General features: G+C 46.6%; 1 long non-coding RNA gene across 1 annotated transcript in view; it reads left to right on the forward strand.

The window, feature by feature from the left end:
- Nucleotides 1-13,779: 13,779 nt before the first annotated feature.
- LOC140484550 (uncharacterized) overlaps nucleotides 13,780-14,387 on the forward strand; it is a 37,078-nt gene continuing 36,470 nt past the window's right edge. The window contains exon 1 of the long non-coding RNA XR_011962289.1: nucleotides 13,780-14,010. This is a non-coding gene — a long non-coding RNA (uncharacterized lncRNA). The remainder of the gene's footprint in view (nucleotides 14,011-14,387) is intronic.

The raw sequence follows: 14,387 nt of genomic DNA on the forward strand, positions 1-14,387 counted from the left end.
TCACCTGTCCTTCGTGGAGAAATTCTTGAGGAAAAACACCTTTGACCACAAGTCCATCAGGAAGTGGTCAGCACGTAGCGTCCTTGAGACCCTTCGGGAAAAGGAGAGGGCGGATCCTGTCGAGCGGTTCCCTGAGCAGACTGTCAAAACCATTTGGCAGAATGCCTCATCGCCAGAACTTTCCAACAAGCACCAAGACGTGGCTTGGCTGGTGGTGAGAAGGGCTCTGCCTGTGAGATCCTTTATGCATGCCCGGACTCTCTGCCGCACCGCACGCTGCCCTCGAAGTGGCTGCAAGGGGGACGAGACTGTCACACACCTCCTTCTGGAATGTGCCTATGCAGAGGAAGTCTGGAGAGGAATGCAGTGGTGCTTGTCGAGGTTCGTCCCGAGCAGCGCCGTGACGCGGGACTCCGTGCTCTACGGCCTGTTCCCCGGGACTCACACCGAGACGAACATTAACTGCGCCTGGAGGATCATCAACTCGGTGAAGGACGCTCTCTGGGCGGTCCGAAACCTGTTGATCTTCCAGCTGAAGGAGTTGACCCCGACCGAGTGTTGCAGACTGGCACATTCCAAGGTCCAAGACTACGTGTTGAGGGACGCGCTGAAGCTTGGGGCAGCTGCCGCCAAGGCGCGGTGGGGAAAGACCACCGTGTAAGATCGGCCTGCCTAAAGAAGAACAGGGGGCCCATACAGACGTTTTTTTTGGGCTCTGCTGATGCCTCAGCCAAATATATGTATATATACAAGATTGAAAAAATGCACAGGATTGTAAAGGACAAGAATAAAGTCGAATCTGTGTTTGTAAATGTGGACATATGTATGGCATGATCCAATGTACAGACCATCAAATCATTTATGAATAAAGTATATTTTTGAAATATAAAAAAAAAAATTTGCTCGGACGCAGAGATCCTGAACACTCTACACCTTTGTACGAACATTTCACACCTTTGTTTGTCTTGAATGGGAAGGCCATCACACCATCAGCAACACCTTAACCTGCATCCCTCGAAGAGAAATAATGGACATTTAAAACTATTGTACACCCACTGACTTTAATTGGAAAACCATTCACACTCATCGAATACTCAGGAAACTCATTCAGCCCCGAGAGGAGGACCAACAGCTCTGTGATCCAATCCAGATTTGGCAGGAAACATGGGGAACCTCCAGCCGGTATAACTGGGGAACCCTAATCTCTGGGGTTTGTTCAGTTAGAGGTCCGGCCATCATCAAGGGAATCAGTTACAGCCAGTCACAGACTCAGGAAAAGGAGAGCGAGCAATCTTCTTATCCACAACCCTCCAACTACTGATGAGATGTGAGTGGAGAGCCAAGAGACTGACTAGGGCAGTGCCAGCGACACCCACCACTCTCCAAACCAGCACAAGCCACTCTGGGGGCGAGCAGAAGGTCATCGAGACCCTCTGTCCCAGCTCAGTAAGAGAGGGGAGAAAGGGTGGGCTACAGGGCTGACAGTGCAGGGCAGTCCCCAGGGGAGGGAAGTATGAGAGGATCCCGGGATTCGTGTTTACTCTTTGTCTCTCTTTTCCCCTCTCACTCAGTAATTAACAGCTCTCTGTAATTCATACCCCACGTACCAAGTCAGGACTGCAAGGGTTAACTGGGGAGTTAACAACAAGTCACATTTCACTTGATGCATTGCACTGTTTTTTTCTAAATATTCATTTACTTGTCAATGTTTTAATAAAATCGGAGTTTCCTTTGTCTCTGAAGTATCTCCCTCCTGTGTTTTTCACAACATGAGCCCAGTGTCAGAACCAGGGAGCTGGTTAATAAATTGACCCGCACTCCCAACTTAGGTGCTGGGGGACTGGAGAAGGTCAGGGTTTAGTCACGAAAAAGAAGGCAGCATATGTCAGGGATAGACAACAGGGATTGAGTGAATCCCTTGAAGAGTATAAAGGCAGTGCAAGTATATTTAAGAGGGAATTCAGGAGATGGGGAGATTATAAATTAACATTTTGCTTCAGTATTCACTTTGGAAAAAGATATGAAAACCAGAGAATTGGAGAAATAAATGACGCCATCTTGAACAATGTCCACCTTACAGAGGGAGGAGGAGCTGGATGTCTTAAATCATGAAAAGGATGATGAACACCCAGGACGTGATCAGGTGTACCTGAGAACTCTGTGGGAAGCTAGGGAAGTAATTTCTGGGCCACTTGCTGAGATATTCGGATCATCGTTAGCCAAAGGTGAGGAGCCAGAGGTTGGCTAATGTAGACGGGAAGGAAAATCCAGAGACGGTGGCACAGTGGTTAGCACTGCTGCCTCACAGCGCCAGAGACCCGGGTTCAATTCCCGCCTCAGGCAACTGACTGTGTGGAGTTTGCACGTTCTCCCCGTGTCTGCGTGGGTTTCCTCCGGGTGCTCCGGTTTCCTCCCACACTCCAAAGATGTGCAGGTCAGGTGAATTGGCCATGCTAACTTGCCCGTAGTGTTAGGTAAGGGGTAGATGTAGGGGTATGGGTGGGTTGCGCTTTGGCGGGTTGGTGTGGACTTGTTGGGCCGAAGGGCCTGTTTCCACACTGTAATGTAATCTAATCTAATCTAAACTATAGACTGGTGAGTCTGACATCAGTAGTGGGAAGGTTGTTAGAGGGAATCCAGAGAGACAGAGCTTGCATGTTTGGGAAAAGCAAGGACTGGTTCGGGATATGGCTTTGTGCATGGGAATTCCTGTCTCACTGACTTGATTTTTTTGAGGAATTGTTGAAGACAGTTAGAGTCATAGAGATGTACAGCATGGAAACAGACCCTTCAGTCCAACCCGTCCATGCCGAACCAGATATCCCAACCCAATCTAGTCCCACCTGCCAGCACCCGGCCCATATCCCTCCAAACCCTTCCTATTCATTTACCCATCTAAATGCCTCTTAAATATTGCAATTGTATGAGCCTCCACCACATCCTCAAGCAGCTCATTCCATACACGTACCACCCTCTGCGTGATAAAGTTGCCCCTTAAGTCTCATTGATATCTTTCCCCTCTCACCCTAAACATATGCCCTCTAGTCCTGGACTCCTCAAAACCAGGGAAAAGACTTTCTCAATTTATCCTATCCATGCACCTCATAATTTTGTAAACCTCTATAAGGTCACCCCTCAGCCTCCGCTCCAGGGAAAACAGCCCCAGCCTGTTCAGCCTCTCCCTATAGCTCAGATCCTCCAACCCTGGCAACATCCTTGTAAATCTTTTCTGAACCCTTTCAAGTTTCACAACATCTTTCCGATAGGAAGGAGACCAGAATTACACACAATATTCCAACAGTGGCCTAACCAATGTCCTGTACAGCTGCAACATGACCTCCCAACTCCTGTACTCAATACTCTGACCAATAAAGGAAAGCATACCAAACGCCTTCTTCATTATCCTATCTACCTGCGACTCCACTTTCAAGGACGCATGAACCTGCACTCCAAGGTCTCTTTGTTCAGCAAAACTCCCTAGGACTTTACCATTAAGTGTATAAGTCCTGCTAAGATGTGCTTTCCCAAAATGCAGCACCTCTCATTTATCTGAATTAAACTCCATCTGCCACTTCTCAGCCCTTTGGCCCATCTGGTCCAGATCCTGTTGTAATCTGAGGTAACCCTCTTCGCTGTCCACTACACCTCCAATTTTGGTGTCATCTGCAAAGTTACTAACTGTACCTCTTTTGCTCGCATCCAAATCATTTAAGTAAATGACAAAAAGTAGAGGGCCCAGCATCGATCCTTATGGCACTCCACTGGTCACTGGCCTCCAGTCTGAAAAACAACCCTCCACCACCACCCTCTGTCTTCTACCTTTGAGTCAGTTCTGCATCCAAATGGCTAATTCTCCCTGTATTCCAAGAGATCTAACCTTGCTAATCAGTCTCCCATGGGGTACCTTGTCGAACGCCTTACTGAGGTCCATATAGATCACATCTACTGCTCTGCCCTCATCAATCTTCTTTATTACTTCTTCAAAAAACTCAATCAAGTTTGTGAGACATGATTTCCCACGCACAAAGCCATGTTGACTATCCCTAATCAGTCCTTGCCTTTCCAAATACATGTACATTCTGTCCCTCAGGATTCCCTCCAACAACTTGCCCACCACCGAGGTCAGGCTCACTGGTCTATAGTTCCCTGGCTTGTCTTTACCCCCCTTCTTATACAGTGGCACCACGTTTGCCATACTCCAGTCTTCTGGCATCTCACCTGTGACTATCGATGATATAAATATCTCAGCAAAAGGCCCAGCAATCACTTCTCTAGCTTCCCACACATCCCAATAATGTGATCATCCCTTTCGTATTTCTCAGTTTGACCCAAATAACTTCCCTGGATGTATTTCCGGGAATATCCTCCCTCAGCACAGCTGAAATGCTATCCCTTATCAAAAATGCCACTCCCCCTCCTCACTTGCCTCCCTTTCTATCCTTCCTGAAGCATTTGTATCCTGGAACATTAAGCTGCCAGTCCTGCCCATCCCTGAGCCATGTTTCTGTAATTGCTATGATATCCTAGTCCCATGTTCCTAACCATGCCCTGAGTTCATCTGCCTTCCCTGTTAGGCCCCTTGCATTGAAATAAATGCAGTTTAATTTATTAGTCCAACCTTGTCACTGCCTGCCCTACTGTTTGACTCTCTTCTGTTCTCAGCTGTACCCATCTCAGATCGATCTCTTTGCTCACTATCTCCCTGGGTCCCACCCCCCTCGCCCCCATCACCCCCCCCCCCCCTCGCCCCCATCCCCCCCCCCCCCACCTCAGTAGTTTAAATCCCCCCAAGCAGTTCCAGCAACTTTCCCTGCCAGTATATTAGTCCCCTTCCAATTTAAGTGTAATCTGTCCTTCCTGAACAGGTCACTTCTACCCCAGAAGAGATTCCAATGATCCAAACACGTGAATCCTTCTCCCATACACCAGCTCCTCAGCCATGCATTCATCTGCTCTAGCCTCCTATTCCTGCCCTCACTAGCTCATAGCACTGGGAGTAATCTAGATATTACTACCCTTGAGGACCTCCTTTTTAAATTCCTGCCTAACTCTTTGTAATCTCCCTTCAGAGTCTCAACCTTTTCCCTTCCAATGTGGACAATGACCTCCTGCTGGCCCTCTCCCCCATGAGAACATTCTGCACCCTCTCTGAGACATTCTTGATCCTGGCACCAGGGAAACAGCACACCATTCTGCTTTTTCTCTGCTGGCCACAGAAACGTCTGTCTCTACCTCTGACTACAGAATCCCCGAACACAATTGATCTCTTGGAAGCCAACATACCCCTCGTTGCATTAGAGCCAGTCTCAATACCAGAAACTTGGCTGTTCGTGCTACATTCCCCTGAGAATCCATCACCCCCTACATTTTCCAAAACAGCATACCTGTTTGAAATGGGTATATCCACAAAAGACTCCTGCACTAGCTGCCTACCTCTCTTACCCTTCCTGGAGTTAACCCATCTATGTGACTGTATCTGAGACATTCCCCCCTTTCTATAACTGCCATCCATCACATACTGTTGCTTTTGCAAATTCCTCATCGCTTCTATCTGTCTCTCCAACCGATTCATTTGATCTGATAAGATTCACATCCAACAGCATTTATGGCAGATATAATCCGCAGTAACCTTTAAACTCTCTTTAAACTCCCACATCTGACAAGAAGTACATATCACTGCAAAAGGCCATTTTTGCTCCTTCACAATCTACAGACCCAGAAAATAACACCGTCTTATTCCTCTACAAACACTGCCCTAGGTTATATTTTGAGTTTAATCAAGAGACTTATCTCCAAAAACATATAATCAAGAAATTATCCAATGTACCCACTACTGCAGCCTTTCTCTTGGACAGACTTAAAACAACAATTAACTTATCTCATTCTGTGCTGTGAACTTCGCCCAACAGTTCCTCCAAGATTAGTTGTGAATTTCACTGCTTGTTAATTTTCCCAGATGCACTCCAACGTCCAGTGATACATAGGATGCAATTGCAGATCTGAGGTGGTAGAAGGACATTATTCAGACTTGAAAGTTAGCTATGAGAAGTTCAGACTGTTGGGTGATTTCTTTAAAACAATGAAAGCTGGGGGTAAATTTAAGATTATATAAAATTGAGCACTTGGTATAGGATAGATACAAACTTTTTGATTAAAACAGGAAGTAACTGGTTTGCTTAGATCTGAGGTCACTCATAATAGGATTAAGGGAGGGAAGAATTCATGTGTTTTTTTCCCATCTCCAAGTGGTGCAGCTCTGGTATGAGAAAGCAGTGGTGCTAAAAACTCAAATTTTAAAAGAATGTTAGAATTGTACTTGGGAATACTGTAATCTACAGCTTTCCAAAATCTCTCTCCTCCCCCCTGACAGATCCATCCTTCAAACTCAACACTGCCCTCTTGACCTGCCCTACCTGTCTATTTTCTTTCCCATCTATCCAGTCCACCCTCCCCACCCAACATTACTGCATCCCACCTGCATCTACCTATCGCCTTCCCACCTACTTTCCTGCACCCCCATTCCCTCCACATTCCCGATGAAGGGCTTTTGCCTGGAATATCGACTTGCCTGCTTAAATGCTGTCTGATTTACTGTGCTTTTCCAGCACATTTCCATTGTAGGCCAGGAGCAGGAAAGTGAGGTTAGGCTGAGTAGCAACTTTTTTTGGCAGACAGGGATACAAGAGGTTGAGCATTCAGAACCTGAAGAAAGGTCACTAGACCAAAACATTAACTCAATTTTCTCCCCTCCATACTAGGTAACACAGCCTCCAGATGAAGCACCAGTGGCACAGCCCGCTCTCCACTTGTGCGTTTAGGCTATTGTGGGCCGGCGACCGCCCGCTCCCCCCTCGGGACGGCAAATGGAATCCAAGTTGACGCACCCAACAGAGCTCTGATTGGAATGTCATGCCTCCAGGAATCCCCACACATATCTCCGCCTGCCCTGTCCCAGAATGGACGTGCTGTTTCAGTAAAAGTGGCGCTCCTCCCCATCTACATGAGAAGACACCAGTGAGAGTGAGCCACCAGGATACATGAACGTCAACTCTCCACAAAAAGACATGACCCACTCTCACTAGTATCCCCACACACAGATAAAGATGGACATCACTTCGATTGGGACAACATATCCATGCCAAGACAAGCCAAACAGAGACTGGCACTGAGAATTTCCAGAAGCATAGCACTCCAACCGGAACTCCATCAACAAACACATGGATCTGGACCCCATCCACCATCCTGAGAAAGAGAACAAGAAACATCACCACCAACCCAAGGAAAGCCAAATAAATAAAAAGCAGGCCACACCACTAGTGCTTCATCCGGAGGCTCACTGATGATGTTACCTAATGTGGTGACTAAACGTCTGAAACCAAACCTTCCATCTCAGTGAGGAAACCTACATCCAGAACCTCAACCTGAGCCACAAATCATAAAACTCGGTATCACCTTTCTCCTTAAAAGGGAAGAGGGACTGGTACCTAAGGGGAGTAACAACAAGTGAATTATGGAGGCCAAGAAGAAAACTACAGAGAATCTTTAGTTGCTTACTGTTCAAATAGTTGTCTCAAAAGAGCCACAACAATTTAGCTTATGTGACGTGTTTATTTTAGAAAGAAAAATCAATTCACATTTTGACTATTAAGACAGTCATCAATTTATGTAGTCATCCATTAAAGTAATACATTGATGAAAGCAGAGTGGTGGTCATGATCTATATGGACTTCAGTAAGGCACTTGAGAAGGTTCCTCATGGTAGACGGTCAGCAAGGTTAGATGATGTGGAATAGAGGGAGAACTAGCCATTTCGGTGCAGAATTGGCTCAAAGGGAGGAGACAGAGGGTGTGGGTGGATAGTCTGGAGGCCTATCAATAAGCAGTGTCCCACAAGGATCGGTGCTGGGTTCAATTACATAAATGACTTGGAAGTGAACATAAGAGGCATAGTTCCTAAGTTGCGGGTGATACTAAAGTTGGAGGTGCAGTGGATAGCGAAGAAGCTTACGTCAGAGTACAACAGGATCTCGAACAGATGGGTCAATGGGCTGAGGAGTGGCAGATGGAATTTAATTTAGATAAATGTGAGGTGCTGCATCTTGGGAAGGCAAATCAGGGTAGGAGTTATACACTAAACGGAATGGTCCGGGGAGTGTTACTGAACAAAGAGACTTTGGAGTGCAGGTTCATAGTTCCTTGATAGTGGAGTTGCAGGTTGATAGGATAGTGAAGAAGGCATTTGGTATGCTTTCCTTTATTGGTCAGAGCATTGAGTATAGGAGTTGGGAGGTCATGTTGTGGCTGTACAGGACATTGGTTAGGCCATGTTTGGAATACTGTGTTCACTTCTGGTCTTCCTGCTGTAGCAAGGATGCTGTGAAACTTGAAAGGGTTCAGAAAAGATTTACAAAGAGGTTTCCAGGGTTGGAACGTTTTGAGCTATAGGGAGAGGCTGAATAGACTGCGGCTATTTTTCCTGGAGCATCAGAAGTTGAGGGGTGACCTTACAGAAGTTTATAAAATTATGAGGGGCATGGATAGGGTGAAGAGCTAAAGACTTTTCCCTGGTGTGGGGGTTTCCAGAACTGGGGGTGTAGGTTTAAGGAGAGGGGAAAGATTTGAACGATGTCTGAGGAGCAACTTTTTCATGCAGATAGTGGTGTGTCTATGGAATGAGCTGCCAGAGGAAGTGGTGGATGCTTGTACAGTTACATTTAAAAGGCACCTGGATGGATACATGAATAGGAAGAGTTTAGCGAAATGCGAGTAAATGGGACTGGATTAATTGAGGATATTTGGTCTGAATGGACCAGTGGGATGGAAGAGTCTGTTTTCGTACGGAACAGCTCCATGACTCTGTGACTCTGTTGGAGCATTGCACAGCAACGAGGCCAGTCCCATCCTTCCCAACACCAGGGGCAGGTAGAACCTCAGTACGTAGTTACACTTGGTGTTTGTGTACTGAGGGTCTACACACAGCTTGATGCAGCCGCACACAAAGGGGGCCATCAGGATGAGGGCGATGTAGGTATGTCCATCCCCTACCTTACCCAGAGTTTTGTACATGGAGTCCCTGCAGACACGGTCTATCTTAGGCTGCCTGATGAAGTGGAAGATGCCTCGGGTGACTGAAACAGTGTAGTTTTGGGCAATGCGTCAGACCCACAAGGGGGAGGGAGTGTGTCTGCTTCACTGCACTCCTCTGTAAATTTTATGCACACCCCAGCACCTTCAGGTAATGTGTCCTGACTGTGAAGGGAATGGAGAATCAGTCAGCCCAGTTCCCAGAGAACATGGCCTCCATCTTGCCTGGATTTTCCTTGGCTCCCGAGGCCAGTTGGAACTCTTCCAAGATGCTCATGAGTCTGTGCACTGACAGGGGGTCGCAGCAGAAAACGGTGACGTCATCCATGTACAGGGAGGCTTTGACCTGCTGGCCTTCTCTGCCTGGAATAGTCACCCTTCTCGCGGTCACATCCTTCCTGATGGACTCATCAAAGGGTTGTATACAACACATAAACAAGGCTGGAGAGAGTGGGCAGCCCTACCTGACTCCGGATCTGATCAGGAAGCTTTCAGATTCCTACCTGTTGATTGAGACTGCGCTAACATTGTTGGTGTAGAGCAGTCGGATCTAATTGCAGACTCCCTCCCCGAAGTTCATTTTGGAGAGTAGGTCCCACGTGTAGGTTTGTGTGATACCCTGTGAAAGGTCTTCTCCTTGTTCAGGCTGATGAGGAAGGCGTCCACCCCCCTGTCCTGTATGTAGGTGATCGTATCCCTGAGGACCATAAGGCTCTCAATGATATGGTCCCACCCAGTACAGCACAGGTTTGGTTGGGGTGGATCACTGTTCTCAGAGCAGATCTGACCCAATTGGTAATGACCTTAGACAGTATTTTGTAGTCTTCATTCATATTGGCCCCAATTTCTAATTTCCTTCCTCCCCCCATTCTGCTTGTAGATGAGGGTGAGAATGATTTTCCTCATGGAGTCCCTTCTGGTACCTGCCAGCAGCAAACTGTCATACACCTCCAGCAGGTCCTGGGCAGTCAAATCCCACCGAGCTGAATACAGCTTGATAGACAGCATGGCTCTGTGTGGGGCACACCATGCGTCAGTTAATGAATTGAGTTTATTGAGGACATGACGAAAATATATGTTATCATTTATATATGAAAATATATTTATATCAATGATTTGAAAGTGAGCATAAGAATAAGTTAGTAAGTTTGCAGGTGACCCCAAAATTGGAGGTGCAGTGGACAGTAAAGAAGGTTACCACTGAGTACAATGGGGTCTTGCTCAGAGGGGCCAATGGGATGAGAAGTGGCAGATGGAGTTGAATTTAGACAAATTGTGGGCAGCACGGTGGCACAGTGGTTAGCACTGCTGCCTCACAGCACCAGAGACCCGGGTTCAATTCCCGCCTCAGGCGACTGACTGTGTGGAGTTTGCACATTCTCCCCGGGTCTGTGTGGGTTTCCTCCGGGTGCTCCGGTTTCCTCCCACAGTCCAAAAATGTGCAGGTCAGGTGAATTGGCCATGCTAAATTGCCCGTAGTGTTAGGCGAAGGGGTAAATGTAGGAGAATGGGTATGGGTGGGTTGCGCTTTGGTGGGTCGGTGTGGACTTGTTGGGCCGAAGGGCCTGTTGTCCACACTGTAAGTAATCTAATCTAATCTAAATGCGAGGTGCTGCATTTTGGGAAAGCAAATCTTAGCAGGACTTACACACTTAATGGTAAGATCCTAGACACTGTTGGTGAACAAAGAGTCCTTGGAGTGCACGTTCATAGCTCCTTGAAATAGCTCACAGGTTGATAGGATAGTGAAAAAGCGTTTGGTATGCTTTCCTTTATCGATCAGAGTATTGAGTGCAGAAGTTGGGAGGTTATGTTGCAGCTGTATAGGTCATTGTTTAGGCCACTTTTGAATAATGTGTACAATTCTGGTCTCCTTCCTATCGGAAAGATAGGAAGATGTTGTGCAACTTGAAAGGGTTCAGAAAACTCTGGGGTGGGGGATTCCAGCACTGGAGAACATAGGTTTAAGGTGAGAGGGGGAAGATATAAAAGAGACCTAAGGGGCAACTTTTTCACGCAATGGGTAGAAAGTGAATGGAATGAGCTGCCAGAGGAAGTGGTGGAGGCTGGTACAATTGCAACATTTAAGAGGCATTTGGATGAGTATACGAATAGGAAGGGTTTGGAGGGATATGGGCCAGGTGCTGGCAGGTGGGATTAGACTGGGTTGGGATATCTGGTCAGCATGGACGGGTTGGACCGAAGGGTCTGTTTCCATGCTGTACATCTCTAAGACTCCATGATTCGTGAGAAAAAAGTCTACATGTACTTCAATCTCCCCCATGACAGTCTCATACAAAAGGTGAAGTCACTTGGTATCGGGATGGGCTGGCAAGATGGATATAGAACTGGTTATTTAGTAAGTTTGTGTATGATACAAAGATTAGTGGAATTGGAGATATTGAGGAAGATTGTCAGAGGATACAGCAGGATATAGTTCACTTGGCGGCATGGGCAGAAATCTCGGAGTTTAGTCCGGGCAAATGGGAGTGATCCATTTTGAAAGGTCAAGTACAGATGGAGATTGAATAGTGAATGGCAAAACCCTGAAGAGTTGCATTGACATGCAGAGCGAACTGGGTGTGCAGGTTCACAGATCACTGAAGATGTAAGCTCAGATAGACAAGGTAGTGAAAAAAGGCCGATGACATGCTTGCCTTCATTGGAAGGGGCATTGAGGATAAGGATTGACAAGTTATGCTGCAGCTTTATAGAACTTTAGTGAGGCCACGCTTGGGATACTGTGTGCAGTTCTGGTCACCACATGACCAGAAGGATGTGGATGCTTTGGAGAGGGTACAGAAAAAGATTACCTGGATGTTGCCTGGTATGGAGGAGTTGAGCTGTGAAGAAAGGTTGGATAGACTGCGCTTGTTTTCAATGGAATGCAAGAGGTTGAGGGGGGACCTGATCAAGGTTTCTCAGATTGTTAATGACATGGATAGAGTGGACAGTATGAGGCTTTTTCCCAGGGTTGAAGGGGACAGTTACTGGGGGTCACAGGTTCAAGGTGTGAGGGACGGGGGAGGGGAGCAGTTTAAAATACATTCGAGAGATAAGTTTTTCACACAAAGGTTGGTGAGTACCTGCAATGTGCTGCCAGAGGAAGTAGTGGAAGTAGACACGACAGCAGCTTTCAGGAACACCTGGACAAATACATGATTAGGAAGGGAATAGAGGGATACGGATCCTGTAAGTGAAGACAGTTTTAGAAAGAAAGGAGAAAATGAGTTGGCGCAAGCTTGGAGGGTCAAAGGACCTGTTCATGTGCTGTGCTGTTCTGTGTTCTCCTCTTCTCTGTGTTCTAGCATCCAAGACCTAAGCAAGCTGCAGCTCCAAGAGTTTGTTCCATACCCGTTCCACAGAGTGAGTGTCAATACCCCTTCCACAGGAGGAGAGAGAGGAGAGCTATTTGAGATTGTGGAACAGCAGTAATGTTAGTTTCTGGCATTAGAGCAAATAATGTACAGGCTAGGTGAATTGGCCATGCTAAATTGCCCGTAGTGTTCGGTGAAGGGGCAAATACAGGGGAATGGGTCTGGGTGGGTTGCTCTTCGGAGGGTCGGTGTGGACTTGTTGGGCCGAAGGGCCTGTTTCCACATTGTAATTAATCTAATCTAATTAACAATTGACCAGAATTGCAGAGAAGAAAGGAATCAGATGATCTGGTTGCTGCTGCATTGTTCCAGATGGGATCTTGCTGTGCATCAATTGCCATCATGCCACCTTTGCGGGCAGTGAGTCTTCTCATCAGCTAACTCCTCATTTTGTAAAGGTTTCAAAAAGGTCTGGCCTGAAAAATCAACTTCCAGCTGACTTGTTTAATGTTTAGATGTTGCTGAGAGAGAAAATTTCTGGGATCTTGCTGTGCCATTGCTCTAAAGTTTCTAGCTCTGTCTTTTAATTGATTCTGTTTCTTTTATCCCAGGGAATTATTATTCACTTGAAAGATCCAAAAAGAGAGTGAGTTTGGGGCAAGCTAAACTTTGAACAAGAGCATCCTCCAAGAGGGCACACCGTCCTGAGGCCTATTCCACAGGTCGCACTCCGTGGGGCCCCACCTCAGTTGTGTTCCTTTATTTCCCCAAAGAGTGGTTGCCCCTCGTTTTTTTAACAGGCCTCTGGTTAACTGGGTCATGTCAGATTGTGGCCCTGTCATTTTTAAACAGGTCTCAAGCCTGGGGTTAAAGTAACCAAGGTCTTTGAATTTGACACAAACTTGTTAACCCCCACGTTCCCCACATGCAGCGAGTGTCTGAGAGACAGGACTTTCCAAAGAGGAAATTAAACCCTAAATGTCAAACTGTCTCTTGAAGACTTTTTATAATGTCAGAGTAATGATGTGTGAGTGTTAAAATTGACATTGGGAGTGAGAAAGAGACTTGTAAATGTGAGAGAGGCAGGAGAAAGAGAGGGAGGGAGGGAAAGGCATTTGAGATTGTGAAATAACAGTTATGTCAGTGTCTGTAGTTGCAACAAATATTGAACATTTAAGCAGCTCCCATCAGAAATATCGAGCTGATCTTGCTGCTGATATGTTGCTGCCTGTGAGATCCTGCTGTGCTCTGACAGCCTGTGGCAATGCGATCGAAACAAGGACTGTTTCGATAAACCGACAGGACCCGATGGGTCTGGGATTGAAATCCCTGAACTTTTTTACCAATTTGATCGCACATGGGTTTGCTAAGGGATGTTGTGTGTGAAGGAATGAGCTCTTGCTGTGTAATTTGTTTGAAAATCTCCCCCGCTTTCCAGTTCCAATAATCTTTTTCCCTCCCACTCTCTCCACCCACCCCTTGCAGGAATTGCTATTTTGAAACTACGACAGGACAAGAAATCCTTCCCTTGGACAGAAGTTTCTTCCAGAGGGGAGGGGCGGACATCAGCCTGAGGCCTATTCGACAGGCCACATCCCATGGGGCCCGTGTGAGTTGTGTCTGTTTGTTACCCCAAGGTTTGATTTCCTCTGGGACACCCTGGATTTTTAAGGGTCTCTGGTTAACTCTGGTTAACTGTGGCTCTGTCATTTGAAAGCAAATTTGAAGCCTGGAGTTAAAGTAACCAGGACCTTGGGATTTGACACAAACATGTTAAGTGTCTGACACACAGGACTCCCCACAGAGGAAATTAAAACCCTAAATGTGAAACTCTCCTTAAAGACTTGGTACAATGTCAGAGTAATGTGTAATGTGTGGGGCAAGATGGAAGAGACACGGATAAAGACGGGGAGAGAGAGAGAGTTATAGCTGGCAGTCACACTGACAGAAGGAAAATCCCAAGAGAGAACCTCCGCAAAAATCTTC

The sequence above is a fragment of the Chiloscyllium punctatum genome, chromosome 13 (genome assembly GCF_047496795.1).
Source record: "Chiloscyllium punctatum isolate Juve2018m chromosome 13, sChiPun1.3, whole genome shotgun sequence".
NCBI lineage: Eukaryota > Metazoa > Chordata > Chondrichthyes > Orectolobiformes > Hemiscylliidae > Chiloscyllium > Chiloscyllium punctatum.